A 17,244-nucleotide genomic window follows, 5' to 3' on the forward strand; every position below is an offset into this window, starting at 1 on the left:
ATATAGTATATATAGGTATATGTTTTTAGTAAACATTAGCTGATTTTGATTATAAAAGTATTTTAAAACTCTGTTATAACAATTTACTGGCTTATAGCAATGATTGGCTTTTCTGAATGAAATTTTTGCACCCTTTAGTATATTAAAAATTATGAAAGATTTTTTTTTTCTGAGCACTGGACTTTATTTTTTATTCTTCTCTCTTATTGCTATTCCCAAGCTCAGACTAGAAAAGAGTACAAAAAGTGTGATTTTGTGTTTTGTGAATTACTGTCAGAGTTAAGTGCAAGAGCACATCATCAGTTTTTAAAAGAATGTTGTGTTGGTCTGCAAAAGGTCCAAACATATTTCTTACTTTTTAAATGTAATTTGCATTTTAATATATAAAACTACTAAGTTTCATAATGTAGTAATTTTTGATAGAAATTCTAATGGATTGCCCTTATTCTCATTGTCTCCACTTTGTCCAGAATCTACCATTATGAAAATAATAAAATTTAGTATGTAAGTTGTTAAAAAAACAAAATCGGTATATAAAATCACCAGCTTCCCTGGTGACTCAGATGATAAAGAATCTGCCTGCAATGCAGGAGACTCAGGTTTGATCCCTGGATCAGGAAGATCCCCTAGAGAAGAAAGTGGCAACCCACTCCAGTACTGTTGCCTGGAGAATTCCATGGACAGAGGAGACTGGCAGGCTACAGTCCATGGGGTTGCAAAGAGTTGGACATGACTGAATATATTTAAAGCAAACATGTTAAAAATTTTTGAAAGTGATTGAGAGAAATTATGCTACTTCAATATGGCTTTACAGTCTTTCCTTTACTTTACAGTCTTTACTTTCATGAAACTCCTGGTGGTGATCCCAGTCGCCAGCCAGAGGACCTGCAAGGCTGATGTGCTTGACCGCTTTGATTGATCTCCCTATTCCGGTATCAGTACCCAAAATTGCTCTGCCATTTATTATCATGAGTTTTTAGCACAGGTGTACCAGAATTATACAGTTCAGAAAACTCTGCTTATCTCCAAGTGGTACATTATTTAACAGAAAAATACTTCTTTTTCATTATAAATTCCACAACCCTCAAGGGCTCTTGGCATTTATGACATTCATTATGACATCTGCCCCAGAGGGTATTGCTCCATTTTCCCTTATGTCAAAAATTATATAATTTCTACACATAAGCTGAAAAATTTGAAATCATCTGTGACAAAATGAGCAAGGCTTATCAAGGGCTGCCCAGCCCCCATCCCTGTTTAATAGCTAACAACTCACAAGGTGACAGAAAGCTGTAATGTGGATTGGTTCTGCATAATCCTGGGGAAGAAATTACCCAGAGCGGTTTGGTCTCCAGATCCCTGCTGTCTAGATAGTTCTCCAATTTCCATCTGAAGTCACTCTCAATAAATGCAAAGTTTCACTTTCAATTAGGATGATCAAGGGACAAATAAGAAAGCAGTGGCCAGCTTCCTCTCTTAAGTCCTAATAGGGAAAGCTAAAATGGGGCTTTCTGCTGCCAAAGCATCAGGACTCAGATGCACAGATAGGTCTTGATTAGAGAAAGGAGACACACTTTGTAATTTATGTTATAGGAGAAATGGAGCAGAGAGTCTGACCATGGAGACAGGCTGGATAAATGGAAAAGTCATTTATCTCTACTTTATTTTTTCTGTTGTTTACCTGTTACCAACCTGCATTTTGTTTCTTCATTTGTTTATCCCACAAATATTTATCTTTTATTTTTTTTACAAAAACTATGTCTACTCCTAGACATTAAGGTTGTTAATCCTGTCACTGAATGATTTATAATAAATGTTTTGCCATTGCCAAAAATTTTTGATATTTGCTACCATCCACTTTACCTTCTCTTATATTAATCATACATTAGTGTTTCTTAAACTTCAGTGTATGCATGAATCACATGAAGATTTTATTTATAAAATCTTTTTCATTAGACTTGGAACATGAGGAGGGGTGGAGTTTCATTTTTAATGAGCTCCCATCTCTGCTGTTGCTAATTGTCTGTAGACTACACTTTTATGTGGCAAATATCTAAATTATATTTTTACACTCTTCTACAATTTTTTGAGTCTAGTACCACTATAACCCAAGACTCAGTGCTTCATTGTGATCATTGAAACACTTTATGTTTTATATCCTATTAGTCTCCAACCTTGCTGTGCTCTTACTAAGCAATGCTTCATATGCCTGCCATTTCCTTAACCCTGTCCCTTGGACTGCAAGGAGATCCAACCTGTCCATTATGAAGGAGATCAACCCTGGGATTTCCTTGGAAGGAATAATGCTAAAGCTGAAACTCCAGTACTTTGGCCACCTCATGCGAAGAGTTGACTCATTGGAAAAGACTCTGATGCTGGGAGGGATTGGAGGCAGGAGGAGAAGGGGACGACAGAGAATGAGATGGCTGGATGGCATCACTGACTCGATGGACGCGAGTCTGAGTGAACTCTGGGAGTTGGTGATGGACAGGGAGGCCTGGCGTGCTGCGATTCATGGGGTCTCAAAGAGTCGGACATGACTGAGCGACTGAACTGAACTGAACTGAACTGAATACTCTGCTAACTCTAATTCACATCACTTCATGTAACAAATGTTTCTTAATTATCTACTCTGTCTCAACAAAATGTCCCCATTATCCCAGATTTCAGTCTTGCTGTTCATTTTTAGTGTTTACCTTCAATTTCTTCATTTCACTTACTTTGCTCTACCATTATTTTCAAGCAGCTTTATAATTTCCTCTCCATGTATGTGCCCCCATCACTCCATTACAAGCTTAGAGATGTATCAAGTAGAAATCAAGGCTACTTTTCATAATCAAATATGTATACAGCATATGGTCAATATTGGCAAGATACAGGATGTTTGGTTTTCTCTACTCTGAAGAATCTGAAAGACCTCACACCTCCTCCAAAGACATGAACAAGATGGTATTTGGAGCATATTGAACCTTGAGGAACTTAGTTGTGCAGAGTAGAAATAGGACCAGGAGCAGGAAAGAGAGGACACTGAAAAACCAAACAAAGACTATGATGGGAATAGTTGATAAGGAAGGAACAGGAGAGAAGAAACAGAAGCTATTTCTGAATTTCCACCAAAAGCAAACTCCACCAAAATAGAACTTAATGGTAACTTGGTGAGATAAATGAAGGAATATTATGCATAACCCCCTGGATTACATGTGTTTTTGTGATAAGCAGTTTTGAATGGGCTGGGAGTTGGTGATGGATAGGGAGGCCTGGTGTGCTGCAGTCCATAGGGTAGCAAAGAGTCGGACACGACGTAAGCGACTGAACTAAACTGAACTTCTAGAAAGTAATGAACAATTTCACTTATAATAATAATTAAAATATGAAAATGTTTTGGATAAATATAGAGTTGTAGATTTAAAGAGGTGATATATTCTCTAAAAGAGTTGTAATTATTGACAAAGTGTGCCTTTTAAATGATCCTTCATGAAGAAAAACATATCTAAGATTGTCTCAAAACAGAATGGTCAAGATTCAAAAATTAATCTTATGACAACTATGAATTATTGACAAATGCCAATAAACCTTCTTTATCCCTCTGTAAATAAATACTGTAATAGCAAACTATCTGAAATTCTGCTATTATTTTCCAATTTCCCAAAATAAGACTTTGCCTCTTTTCTGAATTATTACCTTCTATTTGTAGATTTTCCCCTAAATTTAAATAAATAATGCCACCTGTGCTCCACCCCCTACTGATTTCTCAGTACATCCATATGATTTTCATTTTTCAGAGCCTCATCTTTGCTGTAAATTTAAGTTATGGAGGTCACATAGATACATTTAATTGTTGACCAATGATTCTGAGCTGTTTCTGCTCCTGCTGTGTCACTGGAGATATACATAAAAGCCAGAGTTCTGATGAAATTATTAATTTTCCCCACTACATAGTAAGAAAATGAATAAAACTGGATTAAATAACACAAAAGTGGCCAATTTGGGGGTGGGGGAGGGTTTTATAATTGTAAAAATTACTTTAGCAGCATCAAGATCTTTCATCAACTTGAGAAGGACAAATACTGGTTTGTATGTTATTCCCCAGATTTTTGCAAAAGTCTCCTAATTCATCTTTTCACTTTTGTACTGTCCATGTTCCTACAAATCTGTTAGAAAAGGAAAGAAACATCATATGATTCTTCTTTTTAAAACATTTTAATGATTTCCAGTTACATGTAGGATGAGATTCATACTCTATACTAGGGGGAACAAGACCCTACCTGACCTAAACCTGCTATCTCTCTGGTCCCCCCTCTCACCCATCTCCCTCTCTTCTATTATATATTATACAAATTGACATTTGCATTATGACGCAAGCACTGCAAGTTTGTTCCCACCTCAGATGTTTTACTTTCTCTTCCTCCTATGTTCATGTAATTTCTTTCTTTCTTCTTAATATCTGTCTGTTCAAATAGTCTCTCCTGACAGAGATTAATTTATATGCTATACATTCATATGGAGAAGGCAATGGCACCCCACTCCAGTACTCTTGCCTGGAAAATCCCATGGATGGAGGAGCCTGGTAGGCTGCAGCCCGTGGGGTTGCGAAGTCGGACACAACTGAGCGACTTCACTTTCACTTTTCATTTTCATGCATTGGAGAAGGAAATGGCAACTCACTCCAGTGTTGTTGCCTAGAGAATCCCAAGGACAGTGGAGCCTGGTGGGCTGCCGTCTATGGGGTCGCACAGAGTTGGACATGATTGAAGTGATTAGCAGCAGCAGCAAGCATTCATATGATACTTAAAATATTAGCCCCATTCTTGTCACTTCCTTCTTTCCTATTTTGCTTATTTTTTTTCCAGAAGACTTAGAAATATCTCAAATTATACTATTGACTCTTTAACCTATTGTCTTATTGTTGGTCTCCATCCAAGAGTCTAAAATCTCAGAAGAATATAAGCCTTGTTTAAGGTCTCATCACTTTATCTCAGAACCTACTACAACCTATAATGCCCACTACATGTAAAGTGGTCACTAAAGGAAATCAATCCTGAATATTCTTCGGAAAGACTGATGCTGAAGCTAAAGCCCCAGTACTTTAGCCACCTAGTGCAAAGAGCCAACACATTGGAAAAGACCCTGATGCTGAGAAAGATTGAAGGCAAAAGGAGAAGGGAGCAGCAGAGAATGAGAAGGTTATACAGCATCACCAAATCAATGGACATTAATTTGAGCAAAGCCTAGGAGATAACAGAGGACAGAGGAGCCTGGGATGTTACAGTCCATGGGATCACAAACAGTTGGACACGACTTAACAACTGAACAAAAACAACAAAATGTTTCTAAATAAATGAATGTATCCTACTAAGAATGATGAGAAGACATCAACGGATGTCTTCACATCAGGTGGCCTAAGTATTGCAATTTCAGCTTCAGCATCAGTCCTTCCAAAGAACACCCAGGACTGATCTCCTTCAGAATGGACTGGTTGGATCTCCTTGCAGTCCAAGGGACTCTCAAGAGTCTTCTCCAACACCACAGTTCAAAAGCATCAATTCTTCGGAGCTCAGCTTTCTTTATAGTCCAACTCTCTCTCACATCCATACATGACTACTGGTAAAACCATAGCTTTCACTAGATGGACCTTAGTCGGCAAAGTAATGTCTAAGATCAGATGTCTAAGAATGATGAGAAGACATCTCATCTGAAGTGATTGTTAAGTTATTCAGCTTAAGAGAAGAGATAAGATTGGCACAGTGACTGAATTTAAAGTAGCTTTGATATTTATTAGCCTGACAACCTCAGGTAATAAGTTAACCTGTTCAAATTTATAAAAGGCAAAATAATTAAGAAGTTTGCTTGTCCAAGATATTTAAAAGTAGCTTCTTCTAAAAATATTATTAAGCTGTCTAGTCAAGTGAGCCTGACTTGTTTCATCTGTGAAAACCTCAATTTTAATCCAACCTCTTATGTAAGGGCTTCCCTGTGGCTCAAATGGTAAAGAATCTGCCTGCAATGTGGGAGACCTGGGTTTGATCCCTGGGCTGGGAAGACCCCCTGGAGGAAGGCATCCCACTCCTGTATTCTTACCTGGAGAATCCCCACAGACAGAGAAGGCTGGTGGGCTACAGTCCATAGGGTCACAAAGAGTTGGACACTAATGAGCAACTAAGCACAGCACAGCACAGTCCAAATTTCAGTTTCTTCAGCAATAAAATTGAAGGGTTATATCAATCTTGCAAGGTTATAATGTAGAAAATCACATGAAATGTTAGTTACTCAGTAGATGTCAGTTGTAAGAGTTAATGTTGTTATAGTCCAAGAATGTAGAAGTGAGGGTCCAGGAAGATTCCAGCATGCTGCTGACAGGATGAGACACACTGGATTTAAAATATTAAGAATAATAATGATAATATTAATAGAAAAAATTAATAGATCAAGCCAGTATCTAGGCACTTATATAACAGATCCTATGTAAAAAATGTCCTCGACTCCCTGGTGGCAAATGGTTGAAGTTAAAAACAAAACTATATATTCATCCATCACACTGTTTACAGGTGAGTGTGTCATTTAGTAAATTACATGTGTTGATTAGGAATTACCAAACAATCATTTTGGCATGTATAGATTTTTAGTCAAGGATTTTTAAAGTTCTTGAGCTCAAATTGTAGTTAATGAACAAACAACCTATTTTTCACCAAATCACGCCTGAAGTCCATTTATATCTGACTAGGTGTTTCTTGTGTCAAACATTTCTTATGTTCATCTGGGGTATGTCATTTCTGTACTAGTTTATTCTACCTTCTTTCCTTAAAATGTTTTATCCATATGAAGAAGAAAGGTGGGAAATTGCTAAAGTTCCAGCCCAGTGCTCTTTTCCCTTTAAGCTATGCTAAAATCTTAAGTAAAATGATATTCAAAGCAAGGAAATTATTTTAACTGCTGGCTAAACCTCAGATATGGTAGAAAGTGAAGAACTAAAGAGCCTCTTGATGAAAGTGAAAGAGAAGAGTGAGAAAGTTGGCTTAAAACTCAACATTCAAAAAAACTAAGACCATGGCATCTGATCCCATCACTTCATTGCAAATAGATGGGGAAACAGTGGGAACAGTGAGAGACCTTATTTGGGGGGCTCCAAAATCACTGCAGATGGTGACTGCAGCCATGAAATTAAAAGACACTTACTCCTTGGAAGGAAAGCTATGACCAACCTAGATAGCATATTAAAAAGCAGAGACATTACTTTGCCGACTAAGGTCCATCTAGTGAAAGCTATGGTTTTTCCAGTAGTCATGTATGGATGTGAGAGAGAGTTGGACTATAAAGAAAGCTGAGCTCCGAAGAACTGATGCTTTTGAACTGTGGTGTTGGAGAAGACTCTTGAGATTCCCTTGGACTGCAAGGAGATCCAACCAGTCCATTCTGAAGGAGATCAGTCCTGGGTGTTCTTTTGAAGGACTGATGCTGAAGCTGAAACTGCAATACTTAGGCCACCTGATGTGAAGAACTGACTTGTTGGAAAAGACCTTGATGCTGGGAAACATTGAAGGTGGGAGGAGAAGGGGACGACAGAGGATAAAATAGTTGGATGGCATCACTGAAGCTATGGACATGAGTTTGAGTAGGCTCTGGGAGCTGGTGATGGACAGGGAAGCCTGGTGTGGTGCAGTCCATGGAAAACAAGGAGTCGTACATGACTAAGCAACTAAACTGAACTGGAACCAAAGCAGTAGAATAAGATACTTTACTTCATAATAATATTAATATGGAAAATTTATTGCATTTTTTTATATACCAGGTGCTATGCTGATATATGAATCATTTAATTCTCACAAAATCCCAAAGCACTGAATAATATTATTATGCCCAATTTTACTGACGAAAAAACTGAGACTTAAAAAGTCAAATAACTTGCTCACACTTACCCAATACAGTGTCTACAGCCAAGGACTGAGCTGGTTTCACAAACTTTACAACTTGACCCTATTTAAAAATATGACTTATTTAGCTACTGCCAAGTTACTGTTAGAGCTTCTGAGTTTATGGGGCACAGTCTCTGATACTTAGCCTGTTCTGACTAATTCAAGCACCATATCTAAGTGAGAGGAAAGAAAAAAACAAGGTTAATAAAATTCAAGCAACTGGCTTGCCTGAAAAAGTAAATACTAACAATGTTCTCACTCACCTAAATTCAACCAGCTGCTGCCGCCGCCGCTGCTGCTGCTGCTGCTGCTGCTGCTGCTGCTGCTGCTGCTGCTAAGTCGCTTCAGTCGTGTCCGACTCTGTGAGACCCCATAGATGGCAGCCCACCAGGCTCCCCCGTCCCTGGGATTTTCCAGGCAAGAACACTGGAGTGGGTTGCCATTTCCTTCTCCAGTGCGTGAAAGTGAAAAGTGAAAGTGAAGTCACTCAGTAATGTCCAACTCTTAGCGACCTCATGGGGTGCAGCCCACCAGGCTCCTCCGCCCATGGGATTTTCCAGGCAAGAGTACTGGAGTGGGGTGCCATTGCCTTCTCGGAAATTCAACCAGCACTAGGTCATTAACTCAGCTTATTTTCAATTCTGAAACATACTTTAACTTCATTTGATTTTTTTTTTTTTTTCATGTTTGACATCTGCTATTTACTTTACTTTTTCCAAAAGTAAGGTGGCTGTTGGGGCTTCTCTGAAGGCTCAAACAGTAAAGAATCTGCCTACAATGCAGGAGACCTGGATTTGATCACTGAATCAAGAAGATTCCTTGGAGAAGGAAATGGCTACCCACTCCAGTATTCCTGCTAGAGTCCATGGGGTCGCAAAGAGTCGGACACAACTGAGCAAGTAATACACACAAGGTGGTTGCGGTAGTCACTCTGAGACATTAGTTGCAAAGAGGTAAAAGAATGTTCTATCATCATGGTTGAAGTGAGACTCACGATTCAGAGGCAGATGTTTCTAGGGAACAAGTAGTAACATTGACAGAGGTTTTCTTTCAGAAAAATAAAATCAGAATCTTAACTTGGAGTTTCTTTTATTGTTTGAGATCAGAATGAAACTTCTGCTAGACTATTTCTAGATACTGGAAGCTCCACTGTTCAGTAGGTCTAATTACTTAAAATCCATGTCTCATTCTGAATTTACTTTACCAGTCCCTAAATTTTGCTTGTAGGGACTGCTTTTATAGTCCAGAAATGAGCTCAATAAGCCCATTGCCTCTTTAAAATGATAGACTTCCAAGAAATTGAGAATTGTGGTCTCCTTTTATTCTTCTATAACAAGTCTTTTCTTTAGGATGGCTTTTCCAAATTTAAGAAAATAAAGTCAGTCATATCCAATCCTTACTAATAGAGCCTTGTTTAAAAGCAGATGAAAATAAACAGCACAAATGAATCAAAGTAAGTTAAGTATCTAATAAGAAAGGATAGCGATTTTCCTTTAATTACTTGTTTTTTATCACTCTATATTTTTTATTTATAGTTGACAATGTAGATTAAATTAAAGTTCTGTTAAAGGGAATAACTGTTCTGTAAATAGACATTGCCATAGTATTATATATATATATATCCTTAGTTATTTAATTCTACAGCCCAAATCATAAACTAAGTAACTATAAAGCAGCAATAAGTTACCTACTGACTTAAAATGGGAAAATTCACAGGAGAAGAAATATATATCCTTTAAGAACGTTATTATTTATTCCAATTACTTCTCTAAAAGATAGCTTTTCAAAGTTTACTCTAAATCTCAATCAGGGATCATATGGGTTCTTCTTCCCTGCTCTCTTCTCTCAACCCTGCTTAAAATCTGCTAGTGAGTTTAGAATAGGGTCAAAATCCTTAATGTGGATTCCAGATAGACTTTAAGATTCTACACAGTCAGACCCCTGCAGTCTGCCTGGCTTGATTTCATTCAATACTCTCTCCAGCTCTCTGCAACAGCATTGCACTAGCCTACTTTCAGGCCAATGGTTATTTGTCCTCCCCCTATAGCACATTCTATGTGTGGAAACCTCATCCCAGGACCTTCAGCCTTTTAGCTTAGTAGATGCCTCCTTAGCCTTTGTCAAGTGACATTTTCTACTGAAAGCCATCCAGGATCGTCCTTCTTTTCACATCTCTATCATTATTTCCTTGCACAGTGATTTGATTTATGTTTTCCTCTCCCAACAGACCAAAATTCTGTCAAGACAGGGACATTGTCTGGTTTGGCTTATCAGGATATTATGTTATCCCAGTATGTAACACCCCACTTGACCCATATTTCTGCTATTGCTTAGTCACTAACTCATGTATGATTCTTTGCGACCCCATGGACTATAGCCTGCATGGCTCCTCTTTCCCTTCTTCCCCAGGCAAGAATAGTGGAGTGAGTTGCCATTTCCTTCTCCAGGAGATCTGCCAGACTCGTGATTGAATCCAAGTCTCCCGGATTGGCAGGCAGATTCTTTACCACCGAGCCACCAGGAAAGCCCCAAATTAGGTTTTTTTTATTTACTCCCTAAATATTTGCTCTATAAATGTTTCTTGGAAGAATAATGCCACAAACAACCTAGATATTATGGACTCTGCTTTCTGGCTCTACTTGATCCTCTGTTATTCTGATAACCATAATGGCATTTTATTGCCATATATATATATTTATTAACATTAAAGTAGAAAAAGTGTAAGCACCCATAAGAGCAGTTTTAGTCTACAATAATATCATCCAGTGTTATAATTTTTAATGTGTGTTAAAAACTTAGGTGCTTTCAAATACTTTATTTTCAGCAATGTTTGTGTGACATTCTACTTTAATTTGTTAAATGAGCCTTGAAGAATGTCTTAATGGTATGTGTACGCACACACGCATAGGCACCCAATGATATGATTATTTGAATGTACTATGTGAAAGTGAAAGTTGCTCAGTCGTGTCCAACTCTTTGCGACCCCAAGGACTGTATAGCCCATGGAATTCTCTAGGCCAGAATACTGGAGTGGGAGGCCTTTCCCTTCTCCAGGGGATCTTCCCAACCCAGGGATCGAACCCAGGTCTCCCACATTGCAGGCAGATTCTTTACCAGCTGAGCCACAAGGGAAGCCCTCCAAATAAAATTATCTGTTGTTTTTTTTTTTTCACCCCTTTGTTCTTGCCTAAAGAGACACATACTTGGAAAATAGTGAATGTTGTGCAAATGGATGGTAAAGTGTGAGGGAAATAGGAAAAACCTACTGATTTACTTACTATGTGTCAGCTGCAGTTCAAATTGTCTTCATGATATTGCCTGTTTAATCCTCGTGACAAACATATGTAAGCACAGAAAAGGAAAATGTTGTACAGTGAGATTTAGGAACTCATCCAAAGTCCCACAGCTAATCATTGAGGAGCTGAAATCCAGTGCTGACATTTTAACACCAGCAAGTCATCTCTTGACTATGAGAAAGAAATTATCTTCCCCTAAACACATTCTGTCTACATTAACACGACTTTATTTTCAGAAGACTAGTGCTGAGGCAAACAACTTGATTGTTCAGTTTTGGAGCTTCCTCCAGATCCTCTCCCAACAGACCTAAACTCTGCAAGATAAGGACGTTGTCTGGTTTGGTTTATCAGGTTATCCCTAGTATATAACACCCTGAGTAATAGTGAAAGTGTTAGTCTGTCAGTGGTGTCCGACTCTTTGTGACCCCATGGACTGTAGCCCGCCAGGCTCCTCTGTCCATGGAATTCTCCAGGCAGGAATACTGAGAGAAGTGGGTTGCCTTTCCCTTCTCTAGGGGATCTTCCCAACCCAGGGATTGAATGTGGGTCTCTTGCATTACAGGCAGGTTCTTTACCATCTAAGCCACTAGGGAAGCCCATATAATACCCTACTTGACCCTTGTTAGATAGCATTCACTGATGATTTAAACTCAAAGACTATTTGAACCCATTGTCTCAAAATTCTCAGATTTCTATGTTCACCAATCTTAAACTACTGATATATCATACATAGCCAGTCTTAACTGAGTCCCCACCTTTCAAAGATACACCTGAAACCACACTTTAAATTCTAAAAGATACCTACTTTGCCTTTCTCCCTCCAGATACTGCCAAAGTTCTATTGAGGTCATATTCTCTCTTACTATAATAAGCAAAAATACCATCTTTCTATTACCAACAGGTTTTATTGGTGATATTTTAGAAGCTGGCATTCAACAGCTATCATTACAGATGAAGATAAAGATGTTCAGATGATTTGCAAGTACTACCTGAATGTATTCCAGTGAACCATTAACACAATGAGATTTATTTAGAAGTATGAAGACATACTTTCTACTGGACAGATAACTTTGTGTAATATAATTTTGTTTACTCATTTGACTTCATAGTTTCATATTGCTGGAATAATTTATTTTATTCTACTAATTCTCTGGATTTAGAACAATCATAAGGAGTACATATTTTATAAGCAAGCAAAGCCAATTTTATTTTCACATAGATATGGAGAATTTATAGCACAAAGTGTGGCTTCATATATACACTTAGAAAATTGCTCTCTTTTAACCACTTTCTGTTACTCTTCTATTACTCCAGGCTTGAGAATAATTGTATAGTGCATGATTTAATCATTTCCTGAAAGCCAGAGAAAAGGAGTATAACTATATAATAGGTGATCCCTAGACCAAGTCCACATTCTCTTTTTTATAAACTTCAGACCTCCTGTTGACCCTAGAGATGCTTCAAGCCAAAATTTCAGTCTTCAATTTTCATATATCTTTATTCTTTTTATATGTAACTATAATTAATAGAGGCATATTCAGTACTTATTTTTATATTTCAACATGTTCACCAGTTCAGAAAATAAGCATTATGAAAATACCTTGCTATTATTACTTTATCTTTATAAAGTAAACAAACTTCTTTGTTTATAGTTGAATGCTGTTTTAAAATTCAGTTTTAATGAAAGATGAATGAAGTCATGTAAATTGGTACAACATGATAGAACACCTTACAAAATTATAATATATAGTTACATGTAAGGCAGGAGTGACGTGAAGTTATGTGTTAGTTGCTCAGTCGTGTCCGACTCTTTGCAATCCCGTAAACTATAGCCTACCAGGTTCCTTTGTCCAAGGGATTCTCCAGGCAAAAATAGTTGACATTCCCTTCTAGAGGGGATCTTTCCAACCCAGGGATTAAACATGGGTCTCCTGCATTGCAGGCAGATTCTTTACCATTTGAGCCAATAGGAAAGAAGTAGAATTTCTAATTTTAGAATCCAGTTTGCATTTTGGCTTGCATACTTTTTACCTGTGTAATTCCTGATCCATCTGGTGGATACTAGGTTGTGGCACCAAGATAACCCTTCAAGAATAAAAGATGGTTTCCCTAGTTTCTGGGCATACTAGCACACAACTGTTCTCTGCCATCATCCCCTTCAGAAATCAAGGTCGGTACTCTTGCAGATCTGACCTCTGAAGGGTCATGCCAGATCCTAGGACCTTCCATAATGTTTACTGAAGGCTGTGTTAGAACTCCCTCTTCCTCTGCCTATCTTGTTTCTTTCTCCTGTCTCCCACACATAATGATCTCAAGCACACTTACACACAAATGCCTTGCACATACATCTTCATGTCAGAATCCTGGGACATTTGTTTGCCCTCTGATAACCTTAATTTTCCCACCTGTGAAATTAGGCTCATAATACTATCACCTGTTTTACAGGCTTTTGTTTTAAGTGAAAATATTTGGAATGGGAAAGTAGTATTCAAAATCAAGTTATGGCCATTTTGATCATTAGTTTTATCCAGGTGTTTCCCTTAACCAACAAATCTCATCAAGCCCTTAGTCAACTGAGTAGAAATTCAATAGTTTTGTCAATAAAAAAATATACAGCTAGTCTCATCTATGAATGACACTTCACATCAACATTTATATGCCTATGTGAATGCTCAAATATCCTTAGGGTGTGTATAGTATAGTATTTCCCCTACTAATGAGCTAGTTCTCAAAACACAGTAAGTATTTACTTTGCATCATTTTGCAGTGCATAGTACATAGCTTGCTATAGGCTATTTGACACAGTTTCAGCACCCCAGAATTAAAATTGCAGTTTTAAGGCCGAGGTAGTGTGTGATCTTTGGGGAACTTTTACCCTCTTTGCTTTCTTAATGAACTCTCTGGAATGAAGCCCAAAACTCCTTAGCTGGATGGGGTCGTCTGCCCCTTAGGGGAGTTCAGTCCTTTGAGCTCCTTTGAGCTGTGTTAATGGGAGTCCTTTCCCTGACTTCTGCTGGGCTCTGAAGGATGCATGGAGAAACATGTCAAGGAGAAAACATGCTTTTGTGTGTATGTGCTCCTGGCAAAATATTCAACTTTAAAATACATATTTCAGCTCTCCAAGTAAACCATTTACAAGGTTATTCTAAGAACTTTTTCTTTTGTAAATACGTTCAAGTTATGAGTTTATTCAAATCAGGTTTTTTTTAAATATGTGGTTCAATCAATCTCTCTTTGTTGCCATGGTAATTAAAGAATTCATATCCAAATTAATATCCATTTATATCTGCTTAATAACAAGGAAATATAAATGAACAAATAGATTAGAAATATTCCTGAGGCTTTAATTAATGTGAAATTGATTTTTAAAAGTACAGATATTTTTTAACTGAAATGAAAAGCTTGTACTTAAAAGCATCTCTTAAACAGCTTTGTACTGTACAGAAACTAAGCCCAAAATTCCAGACAACATTCCTGTTCCTGAACTATTTTCAGGCCCCCCAAAACCACACAAATATAAAAGTACAATTTGAGCAGAAAGAAAATAGAAAAAGTTCCCTCAAATGTTGTATTTGAATGAACATAAAGGTCACATGACTGTACTGATTTTCAGATACCAGGGTGATGTTTCTGAGCCACTGTAGGAAGATGATGTGCTCTGAAGTCCCTTCTTCACAGTGACAGGCACTTGTTCCAAGTCACCTGTATATCTTTGTCATCATGCCACTGGGAGTATCAACCAACACACCCCTACTAGTCTGATTCACCTGTACCTGTTTATAGGGAAAATTTTATTAAAAAGTGTTAAAAATGAAGTTCTGTATTATGTTAAAAATATTATAGTGTCAAAGTTAAACAATTATGAATTGAAAACAATATTAACAACCCATGTGTACATGCATGCTAAGTCGCTTCAGTCATGTCTGACTCTTTGCCACCCTATAGACTGTAGCCCACCAGACTCCTCCGTTCATGGGATTCTCCAGGCAAGAATACTGGAATAGGTTGCTATGCCCTCCTCCAGGGGATCTTCCCGATCCAGGGATTGAACCCACAGTTCTTATGTCTCCTACATTGATTGGTAGGCAGGTTCTTTATCACCAGCGCAACCTGGGAAGCCCTATAGATAACCCAGCTATGGTTAATTCCTGGTTATGGGCTATGTGATCCTGCTTGAAGAAACAGGATAATGATAACATTGCTTTTTAATATAACTACATACAAGAGTATTATACTATATGATGATGTTTAATGCAGATTAATATATATTGTGTATTATGTATATGGGCTTCCCTGTGGCTCAGTGGTAAAGAATCCACCTGTGATGCAGAAGATGCAGGAGGCCCCAGGTTCGAACCCTGGGTTGGGAAAGTCCCCTGGAGGAGGGCATGCCAACATACTCCAGTATTGTTGCTTGGAAAATCCCATGGACAGAGGAGGCTGGCAAGCTACAGTCCATAGGGTCACAAATAGTCGGATACGACTGAAGGTACTGAGGAGGAGCACAATTATGTATGTATTATAATGAACATACTGTCACTTGTATATAAGATTTACAAGTTTGCAAAGAGCTTTGAACTGCTTCGTTTTGGTTTCAATGCCTCTAAAATTCAGTGGACAGGTGAAAAGAGTTCATCAGAATAGTAATTAGAATTGGGAAATATTTTTTACATCTTATCAAATCTCTTGGTAAACTAGGAATATTTAAATGGCCTAGAGATGAGAGTCACCAGCGTGCAGAGAATGATCTGACTGGCAAAGACTCAACCTCAGACTCAGCAGAATTGAAGGGATAGCTGACCTGATTGGGTGCTTCCCAGACTTGGTTAGTCAGGGATCCCACAGAAAGTTCTGCTTCTGCAGCTGAAGATGACAAGATGCTTCTTATGTGACTTTCAGAGTGAAAAAGAACAAGTTAGCTTGATAAAGTGACAGGCTTTGGGAGAAGTGACATCAGGAGAAGATTGTGAGAATTTTAGATTGGAAGCAAATGCCTTGGATAATGAATGACTAAGTATGTAAGAACTTATAGAATTATATTCAATGCATTCCATAAAATATTACAGAAATTCATTTAAATCGCATTAGTCAAATAATCAATTTAGACAGATTTTATGTGAGAATTCACATAAAATTCTGTAAGAGTAATCTTTTGAAGTTAGAATCAAATATATGGAGAAGTCACCTTGGTAGCTGTGTAGAAATGACTAGGGTAAAGATAATAAGATTGACTTTTTCCTCTGGTCTTGTCTCCAGGTCATGTGACATTGGTAAACTCATATAATATAACTAAGCATTTGCTTCCTGCTAAACTGCAAAGTGGAGATAATATTATGAGGAATTATAACTCATAAATATGAAACATCAGCTGAATTACAGTGAAGTTTGCCTTTCAGTTAATGGTACTTGTGGTCACATGGGGATTGCAGTCTTTCTTCCCCCCTAAACAATTCTCTCACCCTCAGAAGCAGATTTCTCATGTTCCTTCTGATACAGAAATGTTCAGAGCAAAGTTTCAATGACTCACTTAAAGATTAATTTGAGTTGGATTACAGGGCCTCCCTGGTGGCTCATATGGTAAAGAATCTGCCTGCAGTGCAGGATACCTGGATTTGATCCCTAGGAGGAGAAGATCCCCTGGAGAAGAGAATGGCTGCCCACTCCAGTATTCTTGCCTGGAGAATCCCATGGACAGAGGAGCCTGATGGACTACAATCCATGGGGTCATAAAGAGGCAGACTGAACAGCTTTCACTTTGACATGCCCTATGGCTATTTTCCAAACCTCCAGGAAGTTGTTTCCTATTTACTTTATATACATTTGTAGAATCAAAGGCTGTTAATAACAGTAACAAAATAAATAATGTGCTAAACTGTTCAAGTTGATTTCTCTTGTCAAATAAAAAAGGAATTTTCTTAACCTGAAATTAGGTAAGATAGCCATAATAAGCACTGCACTTAAGGTGAATTGTTGAAATCTATTCCTTTTAAAATCAAAAACAGTTTAAAGATGTGAATTATTATCATTTCTACAAAGCA

The sequence above is a fragment of the Capricornis sumatraensis genome, chromosome 17, assembly GCF_032405125.1.
Source record: "Capricornis sumatraensis isolate serow.1 chromosome 17, serow.2, whole genome shotgun sequence".
Lineage (NCBI taxonomy): Eukaryota > Metazoa > Chordata > Mammalia > Artiodactyla > Bovidae > Capricornis > Capricornis sumatraensis.